The following is a 24,827-nucleotide window of genomic DNA, read 5'->3' on the forward strand; positions in this document are numbered from 1 at the left end:
ATGGCAGTGGGCACAAGAGGAAAATCAAAGGGTATAGAAGAGTGAGCTGGGAAGCAAGGGCCAGTTATACACGTCTAAATAAAGGCATGTACATATGTCCATATATTAACAAAGGGGCATGGGGAAATAAATCTATGTACAGATGTGTAAAGATTTAGTATTAAGGTAGCAGATGGACATTGGGCCTCTGCTCAAGGACTCCCTCATTGCAAGAACACTGTTCTATTAAATTGGTATTCTATGATGCTCACCTTCACTACACGATCACTGACCACAAAGCGGCTGCATAAGCAAATGTGGTGAAGAAAGCCGATGGTGCCCAGCTACCAAATGATATAGCGTGTGGGGTCTTAAAGGCTTGAAGGTAAAGAAGCGGCCATCTAGCTCAGAAGCAACAGAGCCCACATGGAGGAAGCATACCAGCCTGTGTGATCACAAAGTTTCAAAGGGATAAGGCAACAGGCATCATGAGAACAAAAATATCTCATCATGGAGAATGAGAGGGGACTGCCGGGTATAGACCCAAAACCTATTTGCAGTGCACTGGACATCCCCTTACAGAAGGATCTCAGAGAGGAGATGAACCAAGACAGGGTATGAAACAGCAAAGATGAAACACAACTTTCCTCTAGTTCTTAATGCTTCCTCTTGCCCCACTATTATGATCCCAATTCTACCATACAAATCTGGTCTAACTAGAGAAGATACTCTAATACCGATAGGAATTTCAAACACGGGGAATCCAGGGTGGATGGGCCCTTTAGGACCAGTGTTATGAATGGAGATACTGGGAGGGTGGAGGATGGAAAGTGGGAACCGATTACAAGGATCTTCATTGATCTAAAAGAAAGGTGGGTTAAGGGGGACACCAGACAGTGAAAGATATGACAAAAGTATTACTACATTTCCAAGGATTGATGAGGGATGGGTGGCGGGCATTGAGGGGGCGGGGAATGAGGAGCTGAAGCCAGGGGCTTGGGTGGAGAGTGGATATTTTGAGAATAATGAAGGCAATTAATGGTCAGATGTGCTTCCAACAGCTGATGTATATATGGATTGTGGTTAGTGTTGTAGGAGCCACTAATAAAAAGATCATAAAAGAAACAAAAATAATCTGGGCAGAGGGCTCATGCAAGGATGATCTCAGGCTGAATTAGACCAGTCAAAACAGCTACTGGAGTCCCCTCACCCTGTGTCTATTCCTGAGTCAGGTATGAAGCTTAGGGCCCACAGCCCCAGCAGCTGGCCAGTGAGGGAGGTGGGGCTCTGAGGTCATTCAACAGGGGGAATGGTCCTCTGTCCTGCAGGGCCCACGCTCCTTTGTACACCTGCTCTCTAGGGCACGGCTTTCATGGAGTCCACACCATGGGAGCTCTACTACTCATGGGGGGTTGGCAGAGTGCCTCTGCTCATGCGCTCACACCACCACCTAGCTGGAGGATCTCTGTGAACAAAGCCTGAGGTAGAAAACAAGCCCACTAACTGATGCTGTAAGAGATACCATCAGCATCCAGAAACCAGCAACTGGGAGTAAGAGGCAGCATACCCTGGTCCCAGCCCCTTCATAAAGCACTGCCAGGACTGTGGAATGGATACTCTGTGATCCAGACGTAGTACCTCCTCCCTTCCAGTCAGCTGAGACAAAAACCCTTGCAAGCAGAAAGCCATGCATCTGAACAGTATCCACCAGCCACTCATGTGCAGCCCTGCTGCCTCCAAAGAGCCTTCTTGAGTGAGAGAGAAATCACGCAGAAGCCTGGTCTGTCACTCAAGTGAGTTTTATGAGCGCTAGGGAGGCGTGGTGGACAAGTCTAGCCGACCCCAGTGGCTGAATTGAATTTCTATGGCCTAGGTTGGTCACTCCAGGTACAGGACCCACCCAGGTGTACCTCCCCTTCATGGCCAGAAACCTTTACCTCTGAGCATGCACAGGGTGCCTCTCCTAACTGGGCTCTTATCTTGGCCCTATGGGCATGCATAACGGATGCCCCAGTCCCTAGGATAGCTACTTAACATTTGTCCACCTGAAGAGATATGGACCCAAATCTTTGGGGTACTGGGCGACGACATCTCTAGCTAATTCCTGCTGGCGAAAGGGGCGTAGCGGGGCTTTGGATCCACACCCTTCCTACACTGCTGGGAGGGGTTGTCCATTGAGGGCAACTTAATACAGGATGGATAAGGTTGAGGTGGTCCAGGAGGTGGTAGTCGTGGACCTGGCACACTTGGTTCAGAAGCTTTAGTCACCCGATAACTTCTGGGAAAAACAAACGGTCTAAAAGGTGAACAGTTTGACTTCGACAAGGGTAAGCTTCTGTGGTGGCAGTGGCCTGGAAATTAGATGAGTGTCACAGGAAACAAAAAAAAATCTTAGGATTACCAGACATGTGTGTTTGTTCATTGGAAGTACAGGAAAAGGGATAAAATCATTCACACTTTCCCCTAGGAGGGCACAGGTTTGAACACTACTAGGTGCAGTGCGATCACTGATTCATTTATGATGCCAAGTCTTGGAACCGCTTATAAGACCCATCCTTCTTTTTAACCCTATAACGCTTCAATTTTAATTTTGGGAAAAAATTATTTTCTTTTTGTTGTGGACTTTCATAATTATAAATATATATACACATATTAATATATACATTTTTTAAATGTTATGAAAACATCATGCTCCGCGTTATAGAGTTAAATGGAAATAATGGGCTAGTACAGGAGGAGTCAAAATTGACCAAAATAGTGTAACTACCTCAGTCATTTTGAATTTTATTGGGTTCAATTGGAATAAAGGCTTGTAAATTTCCCGGGGTCCAAATTCCCTTGGTGCCTCCTACAACGGGTAGAATGTTCAGGAATGTTTCAGGGCTGGGCGATTAGTAACACCTAAGTCCAGGATACCTTAGGGCAGGGTCCTAAAACTGTTTACCCAGGGGGCTAGTTCACTGTCCCTCAGGCCATTGGAGGGACAGACTACAGTTTAAAAAAAAAACAAAAATTACAAACAAATTCATGTGCACACTGCACATCTTCATTTGAAGTTCAAAAAATAAATAAATGGGGCACATACACCCGGCAGAAAGGATCAATGACCTCGGCTGTCTGCATGTGGCCCACAGGCTGTAGTTTGAGGACCCCTGCTCTAGGCGTTCACCAAGAGGATGTGGTTTCAACCCAAAACTTGGAGACTCTACAATTTGTTTAAAAGTGATGGGGCAGAAGGATTCCTGATTGACCCACGCAAGACTAGCTATCCCATCCCCAATTACTAAGAGTTCATAGTTATGGTTATGGGGAACCAGGACATCCCGATGTGATCCCTTTAATTCAAGTGTGGGCTGAAATTGCCACTAAGAAGCCTGCAAATATAAAAGACTTACTCCCTCCCTCAAAGAAAGGGTCCTTGTTTCCAAGGTTTCAGGATATATGGCAGGACCGGAAAAACAAACGATCCAAGTTCCCAAAACCACATAGGTGGAGGCCATCCCTCCCAGTCCCCCTCCCTCACTCCCTCCCTCACCCCCTCACTTCCCCTCCCCTCCCCTCCCGATCTCTCTCCCCTAATCGGCTTTATCCCATTTTGCAGGAGAACTCTGGGAGTGGGAGAGCTGGCTTCAGACCCTTTGGTTCCACCCCCGCCCTATAAGGTTTCTAGGGGCCAGGAATAGAAAACTTCTAACAGGCCCTTATTGAGTCACTCCCACCCCCACCGGGCCCCCAACCTCACTCCTACCCCAACCAGTAGCCCCCCTACACACACTAGTACTGGTATGTCTTCCATACTCATCAGCCCACCTGGAATGATTGCCAGCAACTTCTCCAGGTGCTGTTCACAACCGAGGACGGGTAGCCCTTCCAGACAGAGGCCCTGTAAGCAGTCAGTGAACCTGATGGTGAGCGAGCGGGCACTCCCCACTTGAGAGAAACTCTTTTGGCCACTACATGAACAATGTGGGATCTCAATTCCTAGCAAGGCCCAGAGGGCTTTACCAGGTATCACCCGTTGATCTTACACGACCCTCTGCCTAAGAGCTAGGAAACCTATGAATTTATCAAAGGTTAGTGAGAATTTTCAGGCTCTTATAAGAGATCATCCGCCTGCCTTTCTAGAGTGGCTGATGGAAGCCTACGGGCTTTATACCCCTAAAGGCCTGGAGGCCACGAGAACAGGAGGGCAATAATTATTGCCTTTATGACTCAGTCAGTCTGCCTCAGCCATGAAAAAGAAGTGGGAAGGGTTTGAAGGGAAAAATGTTAGTGATTTGGTACAAGTGGCTAATTGAGTATATAACAACAGAGATGACCCTAGCACGACAGAGACAAAGAAACTAGCTAAAATAATAGTAATTGCCATGAGAGACACCAGAGACTCAGGAAAAGGAGAGCATGGCCCACTCACAGAGAGAATAACATGTGGGCACCGCCAAGCCATGGGGAAGGATCAATGTGCCTACTGCAGGAAAGAAGGACACTGGAATAATCAGTGCCTTGAAAATCCCAGGAGAGGTGCACGACCCTCCATTAGAGTGGACGGGCCTCATCTGCACCTACAAAGACCCAAGCAGGAGACAATAATGCTTGAAGAAGCTGAATGAAGGGGTCAGGGCTCTGTTTCACTTCGCCGCCAAGAGCCCAGGCTAACTCTCCATGTAGGAGGCCAGCCAGTAAATTTCTTGGTGGACACAGGGTCCACCTTCTCAGGTTCAGAAAGAAAGGCGGGCACATTTTCAAAAAGAAAGATGTGAATTATTGTGAGCCTATGATTCCTTCCACAGATAACTCACACCAGAAGGTTTGCATGGAAGGTAGGTGGGCTTCCCAAGACAACAAGATAACAAATATCTATCTGCCCTTTGTCCCCGCTAGCCACCTGGTTATGATGGCACTGGCTCCTGGCTCAGCTGCTGAGCCAGTGAAGCAGTTATAGCAGGAGAAGACTAGGTGGCCGATGGCCATCAACGGAAGGACCAAATCTCCACAGTGGGCTTCCTGTTTCAATATGGAGCCACGTATGTTACCTGCTGGACACCATCTCTATCCTGAGCTCATAATTACCATCCGAGGTCTAAAATGCAGCTCGCAGGTACACACTATATGAAACAGTCTCTGATTAACCCCTCTCGATAACTTGCTGACATGGGAGTCTGGATAATCCGGTACATTTACTTTCCAGGTGAGAAAACTCACTCAAAAACACACAGGAGTAGACCCAGAGACACACAACTGGTTAACAACAAAGTCATATTCACAACCAGCATCTGGACCAAGAGCACGGTGCCCCACAGAACTGTGCCCATCGAGCAGTCAATATCTCCTGGACTCTCAAAAGATCTGAGCTGATACCCACCCCCCCCACACATCCTTGCAGCCTCCAAAGACTGTATTTCACAGGATGGCACCGGATCTGCAGCTCGCGGAGGGGGACATATCTGATCAGAGAACACAAGGCAGAACAAGGGGGAGGAGGGGAGAATGGAGCACATCCTGGCTCAATACACCTTGAGGATGATGTTCCCAATCAGAGAAGCCAGTCCACAGAGAAGACCACATGGGCAGCCCCACGATGAGAAACGTCCCTCAAAGACCCATAGCCCTAGAGGGGACAACACTGGACACACACTGTGGGAACTGTGCCCGAACTGATCCTGCCACATGGAGGCATGACACTAAGAGAGTGCAGCAGAAGAGAAAGAAAACGGAGCATCAAAGTCCCCGGGGAATGCCAAAGGTGGACTTTGTGGTCAGGGCTCGGTGCCCCAACAGACTGGACTGGAAAACACCCCTAAACATCACCACACAGTCCTTGTACTTTTCTTTCTTGGTTAGTGTTGTTTTCTTTTAGTGTCATTGGATTTTGGTTGGGTTTTGTTTTCATTTTTGTTTGTTTGTTTTCTTTTTGCAGCTTGGTTGTGCTCAGTCTTGTTTTGTGCATGTTATTACGTTTATAAGTCTGTCTAATTAAGAGAGGCTGGATGAACAATCTGGAGGAGTAAACATGTGACCGGCCCTTTCTATGGGGCATGGGAGTGAGCACGGTGGGGGGAAAGGAAGTGGTGTCAAGAAACCCAGAGACAGGGGAACAACAAGTGATGGAAATCGGTGGTGAGGGGGATGTAGGAGGCCTGGTAGGGCGTGATCAAGGATAATGTAACCAAGAGGAATTACTGAAACAAAAAGGAAGTCTGAGCATGGCAGTGGGCACAAGAGGAAAATCAAAGGGTATAGAAGAGTGAGCTGGGATTCAAGGGCCAGTTATAAACGTCTAAATAAAGGCATGTACATATTTCCATATATTAACAAAGGGGCATGGGGAAATAGATCTATGTCCATATGTTTATAGATTTAGTATTAAGGTAGCAGATGGACATAGGGCCTCCGCTCAATGAATCCCTCATTGCAAGAACACTGTTTTATAAAATAGGCATTCTACGATGCTCACCTTCCCTACACGATCACTGACCACAAACGGTTGCATAAGAAAATGGGGTGAAGAAAGCCGATGGTGTCCAGCTACGAAAAGATATAGCGTGTGGGGTCTTAAAGGCTTGAAGGTAAAGAAGCGGCCATCTAGCTCAGAAACAACAGAGCCCACATGGAGGAAGCATACCAGCCTGTGTGATCACAAAGTTTCAAAGGGATAAGGCAACAGGCATCATGAGAACAAAAAAATCTTATCATGGAAAATGAGAGGGGATTGCCGGGTTTATACCCAAAACCTATTTGCAGTGCACTGGACATCCCCTTACAGAAGGAGCTCAGAGAGGAGATTAAGGAATACAGGGTATGAGACAGCAAAGATGAAACACAACTTTCCTCTAGTACTTAATGCTTCCTCTTGCCCCACTGTCATGATCCCAGTTCTACCATACTAATCTGGCCAAATTAGAGAAGGTATTCTAGTACCGATAGGAATTTCAAACACGGGGAATCCAGGGTGGTTGGGCCCTTTAGGACCAGTGTTATGAGTGGAGATACTGGGAGGGTGGAGGAAGGGCAGGATGGAAAGTGAGAACTGATTACAAGGATCTTCATTGACCTCAAAAGAAAGGTGGGTGAAGATATGACAAAAGAATTAGTACATTTCCAAGGATTGATGAGGGATGGGTGGCGGGCATTGATGGGGGGGAAAATGAGGAGCTGAGGCCAGGAGCTTGGGTTGAGAGTGGATATTTTGAGAATAATATGGGCAATTAATGGTCAGATGTGCTTCAAACAGGTGATGTATATATGTTTTCTGGGTAGTGTTGTAGGAGCCCATAATAAGAAGATCATAAAAGAAACAAAAATAATCTGGGCAGAGGGCTCATGCAAGGATGATCTCAGGCTGGATTAGACCAGTCAAAACAGCTACTGGAGTCGCCTCACCCTGTGTCTATTCCTGAGTTAGGCATGAAGCTTAGGGCCCACAGCCCCAGCAGCTGGCCAGTGAGGGACGTGGGTCTCTGAGGCCATTCCACAGGGGGAATGGTCCTCCATCCTGCAGGACCCACCCTCCTTTGTAAGCGTGCTGTCTGGGGCACGGCTTTCATGGAGTCCACACCATGGGAGCTCTACTACTCATGGGGGATTGGCAGGAAGCCTCTGCTCATGCGCACACACCACCAACTAGCTGGAGGATCTCCGTGAACAAAGTTTGAGGCAGACAACAAGCCCACTAACTGATGCTGTAAGAGAAACAATCAGCATCCAGAAACCTGCAAGTGGGAGTAAGAGGCAGCATATCTTGGTCCCAGCCCCTCCCAATCTAATCTACAAGGAGTGACATTGCAAAGCAGAGGGTTTTCATAAAGCACTGCCAGGACTGTGGAATGAGCAGCCTCATTTATAGACATGGATACTCTGTGATCCAGACGTACTACCTCCTCCCTTCCAGTCAGCTGAGACAAAAACCCTTGCAAGCAGGAAGCCATGCATCTGAACAGTATCCACCAGCCACTCATGTGCAGCCCTGCTGCCTCCAAAGAGCCTTCCTGAGTGAGAGAGAAATCACGAAGAAGCCTGGTCTGTCACTCAAGTGAGTTTTATGAGCGTTAGGGAGGCGTGGTGGGCAAGTCTGGCCGACCCCATTGGCTGAATTGAATTTACATGGCCTAGGTTAGTCAATCCAGGTACAGGACCCACCCAGGTGTACCTCCCCTTCATGGCCAGAAACCTGGACCTCTGAGCATGCACAGGGTGCCTCTCCTAACTGGGCTCTTATCTTGGCCCTATGGGCATGCATAACGGATGCCCCAGTCACTAGGAGAGCTACCTAACCTTTGCCCCCCTGAAGAGATATGGACCCAAATCTTTGGGGTACTGGGCGACGACATCTCTAGTTACTTCCTTCTGGCAAAAGGGGCGAAGTGGGGCTTTGGTTCCATACCCTTCCTACACTGCTGGGAGGGGTTGTCCATTGAGGGCAACTTTATCCTGGATGGATAAGGTTGAGGTGGTCAAGGAGGTGGTAGTCGTCAACCTGACACACTTGTTTCAGAAGCTTTGGTCACCCGATAACTTCTGGGAAAAACAAATGGTCTAAAAGGTGAACAGTTTGACTCCGAGAAGGCTAAGCTTGTGTGATAGCAGTGACCTTGATTTTAGGTGAGTGTCACAGGAAACAAAAAAAAATCTTAGGATTACCAGACATGTGTGTTTGTTCATTGGAAGTACAGGAAGAGGGATAAAATCATTCACACTTTCCCCTAGGAGGGCACAGGTTTGGGCACTACTAGGTGCAGTGGGAACACTGATTCATTTATGATGCTAAGGTCTTGGAACCGCTGATAAGACCCATCCTTCTTTTTACCCTATAAAGCTTCAATTTTAATTTTGTGAAATAATTATTTTCTTTTATGTGGACTTTCATAGTTATAAATATATATATATGTATTAATATATATTTTAAATGTTATGAAAACATCATGCTCCGTGTTATAGAGTTAAATGGAAATAATGGGCTAGTACAGGAGGAGTCAAAAGTGACCAAAATAGAGGAACTGCCTAAGTAATTTTGAATTTTCTTGGGTTCAATTGCAGTAAAGGCTTGTAAATTACCCGGGGTCCAAATTCTCATGGTGCCTCCCAAAACGGGTAGAATGTTCACGGATGTTTCAGTGCTGGGAGATTAGTAACCGCTAAGTCCAGGATACCTTAGGGCAGGGGTCCTGAAACTGTTTACTCAGGGGGCCAGTTCTCTGTCCCTCAGGCCATTGGAGGGACAGACTATAGTTTAAAAAAAAACAAAAATTACCTACAAATTTATGTGCATACTGCACATCTTGTTTTGCAGTTCAAAAAAAATAAAGGGGGCACATACACCCGGCAGAAAGGATCAATATCCTCGACTGTCTGTATGTGTCCCACAGGTTGTAGTTTGAGGACCCCTGCTCTAAGCGTTCACCAAGAGGATGTGGTTTCAACCCAAAAGCTTGGAGACTCTACAATTTGTTTAAAAGTGACGGGGCAGAAGGAGTCCCTGATTGACCCACGCAAGACTAATTTTCCCATCCCCTATTACTAAGAGTTCATAGTTATGGTTATGGGGAACCAGGACACCCCGATCTGATCCCTTTAATTCAAGTGTGGGCTGACATTGCCACTAAGAATCCTACAAATATAAAAGACTTACTCCCTCCCTCAAAGAAAGGGTCCTTGTTTCCAAGGTTTCAGGAAACATGGCAGGACCGGAAAAACAAACGGTCCAAGTTCCCAAAACCACATAGATGGAGGCCATTCGTCCCCCATCCCCTCCCCCTCCCACTCCCTTTCCCACCCCTGCCCTCCTGATTTCTCTCACCTAATCGGCTTTATTTCATTTTGCAGGAGAACTCTGGGAGTGGGAGAGCTGGCTTCAGACCCCTTGGTTTCACCCCCGCCCTATAAGGTTTCTAGGGGCCAGAAATAAAAAACTTCTAACAGGCCCTTATTGAGTCACTCCCTGCCCACCCGGCCCCCCAAATTCACATCCACCCCCAAACAGCAGCCCCACCCACACACTAGTACTGGTATGTCTTCCATACTCATCAGCCCACCTGAAATGATTGCCAGCAAATTCTCCAGGTGCTGTTCACAACCGAGGAAGGGTAGCCCTTCCAGACAAAGGCCCAGTAAGCAGTCAGTGAACCTGATGGTCAGCGAGCGGGCACTCCCCACATTAGAAAATCTCTTTTAGCCACTACACGAACAATATGGAATCTCAATTCCTAGCAAGGCCCAGAGGGCTTTACCAGGTATCACCCGTTGATCTTACATGACCCTCTGCGGAAGAGCTAGGAAACCTATGAATTTATCGAAGGTCAGTGAGCATTTTCAGTCTCTTACATGAGAATGTACGCCTGCCTTTCCAGAGTGGCTGATTGAAGCCTAAGGGCGTTATACCGCTAACGGCCCAGAGCCCCCGAGAACAGGAGGGCAATAAGTATTGCCTTTATGACTCAGTCAGTCTGCCTCAGACATGATAAAGAAGTGGGAAGAGTTTGAAGGGAAAAATCTTAGTGATTTGGTACAAGTGGCTCATTGAGTGTATAACAACAGAGATGACCCTAGCACGACAGAGACAAATAAACTAGCTAAAATACTGGTAAGTGCCATGAGAGACCCCAGAGACTCAGGAAAAGGAGAGCATGGCCCACTCACGGAGAGACTAACCTGTGGGCACTGGCAAGCCATGGGGAAGGATCAATGTGCCTATTGCAGGAAAGAAGGACACTGGAAAAATCAGTGCCTTGAAAACCCCAGGAGAGGTGCACGACCCTAAACTAGAGTGGACGGGCCTCATCTGCACCTAGAAAGACCCAAGCAAGAGTCAATAATGCTTGAAGAAGCTAAATGAAGTGGTCACGGCACTGTTTCCCTTCGCCGCCAAAAGCCCAGGCTAACTCTCCATGTAGAAGGCCAGGCAGTAAATTTCTTGGTGGACACAGCGGCCACCTTCTCAGGTTCAGAAAGGAATACGGGCACATTTTCAAGAAGAAAGATGTGAATTACTGTGAGCCTATGATTCCTTTCACAGATAACTCACACCAGAAAGTTTGCATGGAGGTTAGGTGGGCTTCCCAAGACAAAAAGATAACAAATATCTATCTGGCAATTGTACCAGTTAGCCACCTGGTTATGATGGTACTGGCTCCTGGCTCAGCTGCTGAGCCAGTGAAGCAGTTATAGCAGGAGAAGGCTAGGTGGCCAGTGGCCATCGACGGAAGGACCAAATCTCCACAGTGGGCTTCCTGTTTCAATATGGAGCCAAGTCTGTCACCTGCTGGACACCATCTCTATTCTGAGCTCAGAATTGCCACCCCAGGTCTAGAATGCAGCTCGCAGGTACACACTATATGAAACAGTCTCTGATTAAGCCCTCTCGATAACTTGCTGACATGGGAGTCTGGATAATCCAGTATATTTACTTTCCAGATGAGAAAACTCACTCAAAAACACACGGGAGTTGACCCAGAGACACACAACTGGCTAACAACAAAGTCATATTCAAAAGCAGCGTCGGGTCCAAGAGCACGGCGCCCCACAGAACTGTGCCCATCGAGCATTCAATATCTCCTGGACTCCCAAAAGATCTGAGCTGACACCCACCCACCCACATCCTTGCAGCCCCCAAAGATTGTATTTCACAGGATGGCACCGGATCTGCAGCTTGCGAAGAAGGACATATCTGATCAGAGAACACAGGGCTGAACAAGGGGGAGGAGGGGAGAGCGGAGCACATCCTGGCCCTCTACACCTTGAGGATGATGTTCCCAATCAGAGAAGCCAGTCCACAGAGAAGACCACATGGGCAGCCCCACGATGAGAAACGTCCCTCAAAGACCCATAGCCCTAGAGTGGACAACACTGGAGACACAGTGTGGGAACTGCGCCCGAACTGATCCTGCCACATCAAGGCATGACACTAAGAGAGTGCAGCGGAAGAGTAAGAAAACGGAGCATCAAAGTCCTCGGGGAATGCCAAAGGTGGACTTTGTGTTCAGGGCTCTGTGCCCCAACAGACTGGACTGGAAAACACTCCTAAAATTCACAACACAGTCCTTGTACTTTTCTTTCTTGGTTAATGTTGTTTTCTTTTAGTGTCATTGGATTTGGGTTGGGTTTTGTTTTCATTTTTGTTTGTTTTTTTTCTTTTTGCTGCTTGGTTTTGCTCAGTCTTGTTTTGTGCATGTTATTACCTTTACAGGTCTGTCTAATTAAGAGAGGCTGGATGAACAATCTGGAGGAGTAAACATGTGACCGGCCCTTTCCATTGGGCATGGGAGTGAGGACGGTGGGGGGAAAGGAAGTGGTGTCAAGAAACCAGAGACAAGGGAACAACAAGTGATGGAAATCGGTGGTGAGGGAGATGTAGGAGGCCTGGAAGGGCGTGATCAAGGGTAATGTAACAAAGAGTAATTACTGAAACCCAAAGGAAGACTGAGCATGGCAGTGGGCACAAGAGGAAAATCAAAGGGTATAGAAGAGTGAGCTGGGAAGCAAGGGCCAGTTATAGACGTCTAAATAAAGGCATGTACATATGTACATATATTTACAAAGGGGCATGGGGAAATAGATCTATGAACATATGTTTATAGATTTAGTATTAAGGTAGCAGATGGACATAGGGATTCCGCTCAAGGACTCCCTCATTGCAAGAACACTGTTCTATTAAATTGGCATTCTAAGATTCTCACCTTCCCTACACGATCACTGACCACAAAGCGGCTGCATAAGCAATTGTGGTGAAGAAAGCCGATGGTGTCCAGCTACCAAAGATATAGCGTGTGGGGTCTTAAAGGCTTGAAAGTAAAGAAGCAGTCATCTGGCTCAGAAGCAACAGAGCCCATAAGGAGGAAGCATACCAGCCTGGGTGATCACAAAGTTTCAAAGGGATAAGGCAACAGGCATCATGAGAACAAAAAAATCTTATCATGGAGAATGAGAGGGGACTGCCGGGTATAGACCCAAAACCTATTTGCAGTGCACTGGACATCCGCTTACAAAAGGAGCTCAGAGAGAAGATTAAAGAATACAGGGTATGAGACAGCAAAGATGAAACACAACTTTCCTCTATTTCTTAATGCTTCCTCTTGCCCCACTATCATGATCCCAGTTCTACCATACTAATCTGGCCAAACTAGAGAAGGTATTCTAGTACAGATAGGAATTTCAAACACGGGGAATCCAGGGTGGATGGGCCCTTTAGGACCAGTGTTATGAGTGGAGATACTGGGAGGGTGAAGGAATGCCAAGATGGAAAGTGGGAATCGATTACAAGGATCTTCATTGACCTCAAAAGAAAGGTGGGTGAAGATATGACAAAAGAATTAGTACATTTCCAAGGATTGATGAGGGATGGGTGGCGGGCATTGAGGGGGGAAAAATGAGGAGCTGGGGTCAGGGGCTTGGGTGGAGGGTGGAGATTTTGAGAATAATGAGGGCAATTAATGTACAGATGTGCTTCAAACAGCTGTTGTATATATGGATTGTGGTTAGTTTTGTAGGAGCCACTAATGAAAATATCATACAAGAAACAAAAATAATCTTGGCAGAGGGCTCATGCAAGGATGATCTCAGGCTGGATTAGACCAGACAAAACAGCTACTGGAGTCTCCTCACCCTGTGTCTATTCCTGAGTCAGGCATGAAGCTTAGGGTCCACAGCCCCAGCAGCTGGCCAGTGAAGGACCTGGGTCTCTGAGGCGATTCCACAGGGGGAATGGTCATCTGTCCTGCAGGGCCCACCCTCCTTTGTAAGCGTGCTGTCTGGGGCACGGATTTCATGGAGTCCACAACATGGGAGCTCTACTACTCATGGGGGATTGGTAGGAAGCCTCTGCTCATGCGCACACACCACCAACTAGCTGGAGGATCTCCGTGAACAAAGCCTGAGGCAGACAGCAAGCCCACTAACTGATGCTGTAAGAGATACAATCAGCATCCAGAAACCTGCAACAGGGAGTAAGAGGCAGCATACGTTGGTCCCAGCGCCTCCCACTCTAATCTACAAGGAGTGACATTGCAAAGCAGAGGGTTTTCATAAAGCACTGCCAGGACTGTCGAATGAGCAGCCACATTTGTGGACATGGATACTCTGTGATCCAGACGTACTACCTCCTCCCTTCCAGGCAGCTGAGACAAAAACGCTTGCAAGCAGAAAGACATGCATCTGAACAGTATCTACCAGCCACTCATGTGCAGCCCTGCTGCCTCCAAAGAGCCTTCCCGAGTGAGAGAGAAATCAAGCAGAAGCCTGGTCTGTCACTCAAGTGAGTTTTATGAGCGTTAGTGAGGCATGGTGGGCAAGTCTGGCCAACCCCAGTGGCTGAGTTGAATTTACATGGCCTTGGTTGGTCAATCCAGGTACAGGACCCACCCAGGTGTACCTCCCCTTCATGGCCAGAAACCTGGACCTCTGAGCATGCACAGGGTGCCTGTCCTAACTGGGCTCTTATCTTGGCCCTATGGGCATGCATAACGGATGCCCCAGTCCCTAGGATAGCTACCTAACATTTGCCCCCCTGAAGAGATATGGATCCAAATCTTTGGGCTACTGGGCAACAACATCTCTAGCTACTTCCTGCTGGAAAAACCGGCGAGGTGGGGCTTTGGGTCCATACCCTTCCTACAATGCAGGGAGGGTTTGTCCATTGAGGGCAACTTTATCCAGGATGGATAAGGTTGAGGTAGTCCAGGAGGTGGTAGTCGTGGACCTGGCACACTTGGTTCAGAAGTTTTAGTCACCCGATAACTTCTGGGAAAAACAAACGGTAGAAAAGGTGAACAGTTTGACTACGACAAGGCTAAGCTTCTGAGGTGGCAGTGGCCTTGAAATTAGGTGAGTGTCACAGGAAACAAAAAAAATCTTAGAATTACCAGACATGTGTGTTTGTTCATTGGAAGTATAGGAAGAGGGATAAAAGCATTCACACTTTCCCCTAGATGGGCACAGGTTTGGGCACTACTAGGTGCAGTGGGATCACTGATTCATTTATGATGCTAAGGTCTTTGACTCGCTTATAAGACCCATCTTCCTTTTTAACCCAATAACACTTCAATTTTAATTTGGGGAAAATATTATTTTATTTTTGTTGTGGACATTCATAGTTATAAATATATATATATATGAATATATACATTTTTATATGTTATGAAAACATCATGCTCCACGTTATAGAGTTAAATGGAAATAATGGGCTAGTACAGGAAGAGTCAAAAGTGACCAAAATAGAGTAACTGCCTAAGTCATTTTGAATTTTCTTGGGTTCAATTGGAGTAAAGGCTTGTAAATTACCCAGGGTCCAAATTCCCATGGTGCCTCCTACAACGGGTAGAATGTTCAGGGATGTTTCAGGGCTGGGAGATTAGTAACCCCTAAGTCCAGGATACCTTAAGGCAGGGGTCCTGAAACTGTTTACCCAGGGGGCCAGTTCACTGTCCCTCAGGCCATTGGAGGGACAGACTATAGGTTAAAAAAAAATTACGAACAAATTCATGTGCACACTGCACATCTTGATTTGAAGCTCAAAAATAAATGGGGCACATACAAACGGCAGAAAGGATCAATGTCCTCGGCTGTCTGCATGTGGCCCACAGGTTGTAGTTTTAGGTCCCCTGCTATAGGCATTCACCAAGAGGATGTGGTTTCAACCCAAAAGCTTGGAGACTCTACAATTTGTTTAAAAGTGATGGGGCAGAAGGAGTCCCTGATTGACCCATGCAAGACTAGTTTTCCCATCCCCTATTACTAAGAGTTCATAGTTATGGTTAAGGGGAACCAGGACATCCCGATCTGATTCTTTTAATTCAAGTGTGGGCTGACATTGCCACGAAGAAGCCTGCAAATATAAGACTTACTCCATCCCTCAAAGAAAGGGTCCTTGTTTCCAAGGTTTCAGGAAACATGGCAGGACCGGAAAAACAAACGGTCCAAGTTCCCAAACCACATATGTGGAGGCCATCCCTCCACGCCCACCTCCCCCACCCCCTCTTCTCCCTTCCTTTCCCTCCCCTCCCCTCCCGATCTCTCTCCCCTAATCAGCTTTATCTCATTTTGCACAAGAACTCTGGGAGAGGGAGAGCTGGCTTCAGACCCTTTGGATCCACCCCCGCCCTATAAGGTTTCTAAGGGCCAGAAATAGAAAACTTCTAACAGGCCCTTATTGAGTCACTCTCTCCCCCACCGGCCCCCCAAACTCACCCCTACCACCAACCAGCAGCCCACCACACACACTAGTTCTGGTATTTCTTCCATACTCATCAGCCCACCTGGACTGATGGCCAGCAACTTCTCCAGGTGGTGTTCACAACGGAGGAAGGGTAGCCCTTCCAGACAGAGGCCCAGTAAGCAGTCAGTGAACCTGATGGTCAGCGAGTGGGCACTCCCCACTTGAGAGAAACTCTTTTGGCCACTACACCAACAATGTGGGATCTCAATTCCTAGCAAGGCCCAGAGGGCTTTACCAGGTATCAACCATTGCTCTTACATGACCCTCTTCAGAAGAGCTAGGAAACCTATGAATTTATCTAAGGTCAGTGAGAATTTTCAGGTTCCTATAAGAGAATGTCCGCCTGCCTTTCTAGAGTGGCTGAGGGAAGCCTACGGGCTTTATACCCCTAACGGCCCGGAGGCACTGAAAACAGGAGGGCAATAAGTACTGCCTTTATTACTCAGTCAGTCTGCCTCAGACATGACAAAGAAGTGGGAAGGGTTTGAAGGGAAAAATCTTAGCGATTTGGTACAAGTGGCTCATTGAGTGTATACCAACAGAGATGACCCTAGCACGACAGAGACAAAGAAGCTAGCTAAAATAATCGTAATTGCCATGAGATACCCCAGAGACTCAGGAAAAGGAGAGCATGGCCCACTCACGGAGAGACTAACCTGTGGGCACTGCCAAGCCATGGGGAAGGACCAATGTGCCTACTGCAGGAAAGAAGGACACTGGAAAAATCAGTGCCTTGAAAACCCCAGGAGAGGTGCACGACCCTCCACTAGAGTGGATGGGCCTCATCTGCACGTAGAAAGACCCAAGCAAGAGACAATAATGCTTGAAGAAGCTCAATGAAGGGGTCAGGGCTCTGTTTCACTTCGCCGCCAAAAGCCCAGGCTAACTCTCCAAGTAGGAGGCCAGGCAGTAAATTTCTTGGTGGACACAGGGGCCACCTTGTCAGGTTCAGAAAGGAATATGGGCACATTTTCAAGAAGAAAGATGTGAATTACTGTGAGCCTATGATTCCTTCCACAGATAACTCACACCAGAAGGTTTGCATGGAGGGTAGGTGGGTTTCCCAAGACAACAAGATAACAAATATCTATCAGCCCTTTGGCCCAGTTAGCCACCTGGTTATGATATCACTGGCTTCTGGCTCAGCTGCTGAGCCAGTGAAGCAGTTATAGCGGGAGAAGACTAGGTGGCCGGTGGCCATCAACGGAAGGACCAAATCTACACAGTGGGCTTCCTGTTTCAATATGGAGCCACGTATGTTACCTGCTGGACACCATCTCTATCCTGAGCTCATAATTGCCATCGCAGGTCTAGAATGCGGCGCGCAGGTACACACTATATGAAACAGTCTCTGATTAACCCCTCTCGATAACTTGCTGACATGGGAGTCTGGATAATCCTGTACATTTACTTTGCAGATTAGAAAACTCACTCAAAAACACACGGGAGTTGACCCAGAGACACACAACTGGTTAACAACAAAGTCATATTCACAACCAGCGTCTGGACCAAGAGCACGGTGCCCCACAGAACTGTGCCCATCGAGCAGTCAATATCTCCTGGACTCTCAAAAGATCTGAGCTGATACCCACCCCCCCACATCCTTGCAGCCCCAAAAGATTGTATTTCACAGGATGGCACCGGATCTGCAGCTCGCGGAGGGGGACATATCTGATCAGAGAACACAGGGCAGAACAAGGGGGAGGAGGGGAGAATGGAGCACACCCTGGCCCAATACACCTTGAGGATGATGTTCCCAATCAGAGAAGCCAATCCACAGAGAAGACCACATGGGCAGCCCCACGATGAGAAACGTCCCTCAAAGACCCATAGCCTTAGAGGGGACAACACTGGACACACAGTGTGGGAACTGCGCCCGAACTGATCCTGCCACTTCGATGCATGACACTAAGAGAGTGCAGCGGAAGAGTAAGAAAACGGAGCATCAAAGTCCCCGGGGAATGCCAAAGGTGGACTTTGTGGTCAGGGTTCGGTGCCCCCACAGACTGGACTGGAAAACACTCCTAAAGTTCACCACACAGTCCTTGTACTTTTCTTTCTGGTTAGTGTTGTTTTCTTTTAGTGTCATTGGATTTGGGTTGGGTTTTGTTTTCATTTTTGTTTGTTTTTTTTTCTTTTTGCTGCTTGGTTTAGCTCAGTCTTGTTTTGTGAATGTTATTACCTTTACAGGTCTGTCTAATTAAGAGAGGCTGGATGAACAATCTGGAGGAGTAAACATGTGACCGGCCCTTTCCATTGGGTATGGAAGTGAGCATGGTGGGGGGAAAGGAAGTGGTGTAAAGAAACCCAGAGACAAGGGTACAACAAGTGATGGAAAATGGTAGTGAGGGGGATGTAGGAGGCCTGGTAGGGCGTGATCAAAGGTAATGTAACCAAGAGGAATTACTGAAACCCAAAGGAAGACTGAGCATGGCAGTGGGCACAAGAGGAAAATCAAAGGGTATAGAAGAGTGAGCTGGGAAGCAAGGGCCAGTTATAGACGTCTAAATAAAGCCATGTACATATGTACATATATTTACAAAGGGACATGGGGAAATAGATCTATGTCCATATGTTTATAGATTTAGTATTAAGGTAGCAGATGGACATAGGGCCTCCGCTCAAGGACTCCCTCATTGCAATAACACTGTTCTATTAAATTGGCATTCTAAGATGCTCACCTTCCCTACACAATCACTGACCACAAAGCGGCTGCATAAGCAAATGTGGTGAAGAAAGGCGATGGTGTCCAGCTACCTAAAGATATAGCGTGTGGGGTCTTAAAGGCCTGAGGGTAAAGAAACAGCCATCTGGCTCTGAAGCAACAGAGCCCACATGGAGAAAGCATACCAGCCTGTGTGATCACAAAGTTTTAAAGGGATAAGGCAACAGGCATCATGAGAACAAAAAAATCTTATCAAGGAGAATGAGAGGGGACTGCCGGGTTTAGGCCCAAAACCTATTTGCAGTGCACTGGACATCCCCTTACAGAAGGATCTCAGAGTGGAGATTAAAGAATACAGGGTATGAGACAGCAAAGATGAAACACAACTTTCCTCTAGTTCTTAATGCTTTCTCTTGCCCCACTATCATGATCCCAGTTCTACCATACTAATCTGGCCAAACTAGAGAAAGTATTCTAGTACCGATAGGAATTTCAAACAAGGGGAATCCAGAGTGGATGGGCCCTTTACCAGTGTTATGAGTGGAGATACTGGGAGGGTGGAGGAAGGGCAGGATGGAAAGTGGGAACCGATTACAAGGATCTTCATTGACCTCAAAAGAAAGGTGGGTGAAGATAAGGCAAAAGAATTAGTACATTTCCAAGGATTGATGAGGGATGGGTGGCGGGCATTGAGGGGGGAAAAATGAGGAGCTGAGGCCAGGGGCTTGGGTGGAGAGTGGATATTTTGTGAATAAGGAGGGCAATTAATGTACAGATGTGCTTCAAACAGCTGATGTATTTATGGATTGTGGTTAGTGTTGTAGGAGCCACTAATGAAAAGATCATAAAAGAAACAAAAATAATCTTGGCAGAGGGCTCATGCAAGGATGATCTCAGGCTGGATTAGACCAGTCAAAACAGCTACTGGAGTCGCCTCACCCTGTGTCTATTACTGAGTCAGCCATGATGCTTAGGACCCACAGCCCCAGCAGCTGGCCAGAGAGGGAGGTGGATCTCTGAGGCCATTCCACAGGGGGAATGGTCCTCTGTCCTGCAGGGCCCACCCTCCTTTGTAAGCGTGCTGCCTGGGGCAAGGCTTTCATGGAGTCCACACCATGGGAGCTCTACTACTCATGGGGGATTGGCAGGAAGCCTCTGCTCATGCGCACACACCACCAACTAGCTGGAGGCAGACAACAAGCCCACTAACTGATGCTGTAAGAGATACAATCAGCATCCAGAAACCTGCAAGTGGGAGTAAGAGGCAGCATACCTTGGTCCCAGCCCCTCCCACTCTAATCTACAAGGAGTGACATTGCAAAGCAGAGGGTTTTCATAAAGCACTTCCAGGACTGTGGAATGAGCAGCCTCGTTTGTGGACATGGATACTCTGTGATCCAGACGTACTACCTCCTCCCTTACAGTCAGCTGAGACAAAAACCCTTGCAAGCAGAAAGCCATGCATCTGAACAGTATCCACCAGCCACTCATGTGCAGCACAGCTGCCTCCAAAGAGCCTTCCTGAGTGAGAGAGAAATCATGCAGAAGCCTGGTCTGCACTCAAGAGAGTTTTATGAGCGTTAGGGAGGCGTGATGGGCAAGTCTGGCCGACCCCAGTGGCTGAATTGAATTTACATGGCCTAGATTGGTCAATCCAGGTACAGGAACCACCCAGGTGACCTCCCCTTCATGGCCAGAAATCTGGACCTCTGAGCATGCACAGGGTGCCTCTCCTAACTGGGCTCTTATCTTGGCCCTATGGGCATGCATAACGGATGCCCCAGTCCCTAGCATAGCTACCTAACATTTGCCCCCCTGAAGAGATATGGACCCAAATCTTTGGGGTACTGGGCGACGACATCTCTAGCTACTTCCTGCTGGCAAAACGGGCGAAGTGGGGCTTTGGGTCCATACCCTTCCTACACTGCTGGGAGGGGTTGTCCATTGAGGGCAACTTTATCCAGGATGGATAAGGTTGAGGTGGTCCAGGAGATGGTAATCGTGGACCTGGCACACTTGGTTCAGAAGCTTTAATCACCCCATAACTTCTGAGAAAAACAAACGGTCTAAAAGGTGAACAGTTTGACTACGACAAGGCTAAGCTTGTGAGGTGGCAGTGGCCTTGAAATTAGGTGAGTGTCACAGGAAACAAAAATAATCTTAGGATTACCAGACATGTGTGTTTGTTCATTGGAAGTACAGGAAGAGGGATAAAAGCATTCACATTTTCCCCTAGGAGGGCACAGGTTTGGGCACTACTAGGTGCAGTCGGATCACTGATTCATTTATGATGCTAAGCTCTTGGACCCGCTGATAAGACCCATCCTTCTTTTTAACCCTATAACGCTTCAATTTTAATTTTGGGAAAAAATTTTCTTTTTGTTGTGGACTTTCATAGTTATAAATATATATATATATGTATTAATATATACATTTTTAATGTTATGAAAACATCATGCTTCGCGTTATAGAGTTAAATGGAAATAATGGGCTAGTGCAGGACGAGTCAAAAGTGACCAAAATAGAGTAACTGCCTAAGCCATTTTGAATTTTCTTGGGTTCAATTGGAGTAAAGGCTTGTAAATTACCCGGGGTCCAAATTCCCAAGGTGCCTCCTACAACGGGTAGAATGTTCAGGGATGTTTCAGGGCTGGGAGATTAATAACCCCTAAGTCCAGGATACCTTAGGGCAGGGGTCCTTAAACTGTTTACCCAAGGGGCCAGTTCACTATCCCTCAGGCCTTTTGAAGGAAAGACTATAGTTTAAAAAAACAAATATTACGAACAAATTCATGTGCACACTGCACATCTTGATTTGAAGTTCAAAAAAAAAATAAATGGGGCACATACACCCGGCAGAAAGGATCAACGTCCTCGGCTGTCTGCATGTGGCCCACAGGTTGTAGTTTGAGGACCCCTGCTCTCGGCATTCACCAAGAGGATGTGGTTTCAACCCAAAAGCTTGGAGACTCTACAATTTGTTTAAAAGTGATGGGGCAGAAGGAGTCCCTGATTGACCCACGCAAGACTAGTTTTCCCATCCCCTATTACTAAGAGTTCATAGTTATGGTTAAAGGGAACCAGGATATCCCGATCTGGTCCCGTTACTTCAAGTGTGGGCTGACATTGCCACTAAGAAGCCTGCAAATACAAAAGACTTACTCCCTCCTGCAAAGAAAGGGCCCTTGTTTCCAAGGTTTCAGGAAACATGGAAGGACCGGAAAAACAAACGGTCCAAGTTCCCAAAACCACATAGGTGGAGGCCATCCCTCCCCATCACCCTCCCCCGCCCCTCCCCTCCCCCACCCCTCCCCTCCCTCACCCCTCCCCTCCCTCACCCCTCCCTTCCCTCACCTCTCCCCTCCCCTACCACTCTCCCCTCCCCTACCCCTCTCCCCTTCCCTACCCCTCCCCCCTCCCCTTCTCTCCCCTCCCCTCCCCTCCCCTCCCCTCCCCATCACTCTCCCCTAATCGGCTTTATCCCATTTTGCAGGAGAACTCTGGGAGTGGGAGAGCTGGCTTCAAACCCTTTCTTTCAACCCCCGCCCCATAAGGTTTCTAGGGTCCAGAAATAGAAAACTTCTAACAGGCCCTTATTGAGTCACTCCCTCCCCCACCGGCCCCCCAAATTCACCCCCACCCCTAACAAGCAGCCCCCCACACACACTAGTACTGGTATGACTTCCATACTCATCAGCCCACCTGGAATGCTTGCCAACAACTTCTCCAGGTGCTGTTCACAACGGAGGAGGGTAGCCCTTCCAGACAGAGGCCCAGTAAGCAGTCAGTGAACCTGATGGTCAGCGAGCGGGCACTCCCCACTTGAGAGAAACTCTTTTGGCCACTACACCAACAATGTGGGATCTCAATTCCTAGCAAGGCCCAGAGGGCTTTACCAGGTATCAACCATTGCTCTTACATGACCCTCTGCAGAAGAGCTAGGAAACCTATGAATTTATCTAAGGTCAGTGAGAATTTTCAGGTTCCTATAAGAGAATGTCCGCCTGCCTTTCTAGAGTGGCTGAGGGAAGCCTACGGGCTTTATACCCCTAACGGCCCGGAGGCACTGAAAACAGGAGGGCAATAAGTACTGCCTTTATTACTCAGTCAGTCTGCCTCAGACATGACAAAGAAGTGGGAAGGGTTTGAAGGGAAAAATCTTAGCGATTTGGTACAAGTGGCTCATTGAGTGTATACCAACAGAGATGACCCTAGCACGACAGAGACAAAGAAGCTAGCTAAAATAATCGTAATTGCCATGAGATACCCCAGAGACTCAGGAAAAGGAGAGCATGGCCCACTCACGGAGAGACTAACCTCTGGGCACCGCCAAGCCATGGGGAAGGACCAATGTGCCTACTGCAGGAAAGAAGGACACTGGAAAAATCAGTGCCTTGAAAACCCCAGGAGAGGTGCACGACCCTCCACTAGAGTGGATGGGCCTCATCTGCACGTAGAAAGACCCAAGCAAGAGACAATAATGCTTGAAGAAGCTCAATGAAGGGGTCAGGGCTCTGTTTCACTTCGCCGCCAAAAGCCCAGGCTAACTCTCCAAGTAGGAGGCCAGGCAGTAAATTTCTTGGTGGACACAGGGGCCACCTTGTCAGGTTCAGAAAGGAATATGGGCACATTTTCAAGAAGAAAGATGTGAATTACTGTGAGCCTATGATTCCTTCCACAGATAACTCACACCAGAAGGTTTGCATGGAGGGTAGGTGGGTTTCCCAAGACAACAAGATAACAAATATCTATCAGCCCTTTGGCCCAGTTAGCCACCTGGTTATGATATCACTGGCTTCTGGCTCAGCTGCTGAGCCAGTGAAGCAGTTATAGCGGGAGAAGACTAGGTGGCCGGTGGCCATCAACGGAAGGACCAAATCTACACAGTGGGCTTCCTGTTTCAATATGGAGCCACGTATGTTACCTGCTGGACACCATCTCTATCCTGAGCTCATAATTGCCATCGCAGGTCTAGAATGCGGCGCGCAGGTACACACTATATGAAACAGTCTCTGATTAACCCCTCTCGATAACTTGCTGACATGGGAGTCTGGATAATCCTGTACATTTACTTTGCAGATTAGAAAACTCACTCAAAAACACACGGGAGTTGACCCAGAGACACACAACTGGTTAACAACAAAGTCATATTCACAACCAGCGTCTGGACCAAGAGCACGGTGCCCCACAGAACTGTGCCCATCGAGCAGTCAATATCTCCTGGACTCTCAAAAGATCTGAGCTGATACCCACCCCCCCACATCCTTGCAGCACCAAAAGATTGTATTTCACAGGATGGCACCGGATCTGCAGCTCACGGAGAGGGACATATCTGATCAGAGAACACAGGGCAGAACAAGGGGGAGGAGGGGAGAATGGAGCACACCCTGGCCCAATACACCTTGAGGATGATGTTCCCAATCAGAGAAGCCAATCCACAGAGAAGACCACATGGGCAGCCCCACGATGAGAAACGTCCCTCAAAGACCCATAGCCTTAGAGGGGACAACACTGGACACACAGTGTGGGAACTGCGCCCGAACTGATCCTGCCACTTCGATGCATGACACTAAGAGAGTGCAGCGGAAGAGTAAGAAAACGGAGCATCAAAGTCCCCGGGGAATGCCAAAGGTGGACTTTGTGGTCAGGGTTCGGTGCCCCCACAGACTGGACTGGAAAACACTCCTAAAGTTCACCACACAGTCCTTGTACTTTTCTTTCTGGTTAGTGTTGTTTTCTTTTAGTGTCATTGAATTTGGGTTGGGTTTTGTTTTCATTTTTGTTTTTTTTCTTTTTGCTGCTTGGTTTAGCTCAGTCTTGTTTTGTGCATGTTATTACCTTTACAGGTCTGTCTAATTAAGAGAGGCTGGATGAACAATCTGGAGGAGTAAACATGTGACCGGCCCTTTCCATTGGGCATGGGAGTGAGCACGGTGGGGGGAAAGGAAGTGGTGTAAAGAAACCCAGAGACAAGGGTACAAC

General features: G+C 47.7%; 1 long non-coding RNA gene across 2 annotated transcripts in view; it reads right to left on the bottom strand.

The window, feature by feature from the left end:
• LOC142436132 (uncharacterized) overlaps positions 1 to 24,827 on the bottom strand; it is a 129,833-nt gene that overhangs the window by 23,771 nt on the left and 81,235 nt on the right. Inside the window, exon 1 of one of the 2 annotated variants that reach the window (XR_012781797.1) lies at positions 3,790 to 3,808. The exons of the other annotated variant lie outside the window; for it this stretch is intronic. This is a non-coding gene — a long non-coding RNA (uncharacterized LOC142436132). Of the gene's footprint in view, positions 1 to 3,789; positions 3,809 to 24,827 lie in introns of those variants that run through there. 2 annotated transcript variants of the gene reach the window in all.

Source organism: Tenrec ecaudatus, unplaced genomic scaffold, assembly GCF_050624435.1.
Source record: "Tenrec ecaudatus isolate mTenEca1 unplaced genomic scaffold, mTenEca1.hap1 Scaffold_159, whole genome shotgun sequence".
NCBI classification, from domain to species: Eukaryota; Metazoa; Chordata; class Mammalia; order Afrosoricida; family Tenrecidae; genus Tenrec; species Tenrec ecaudatus.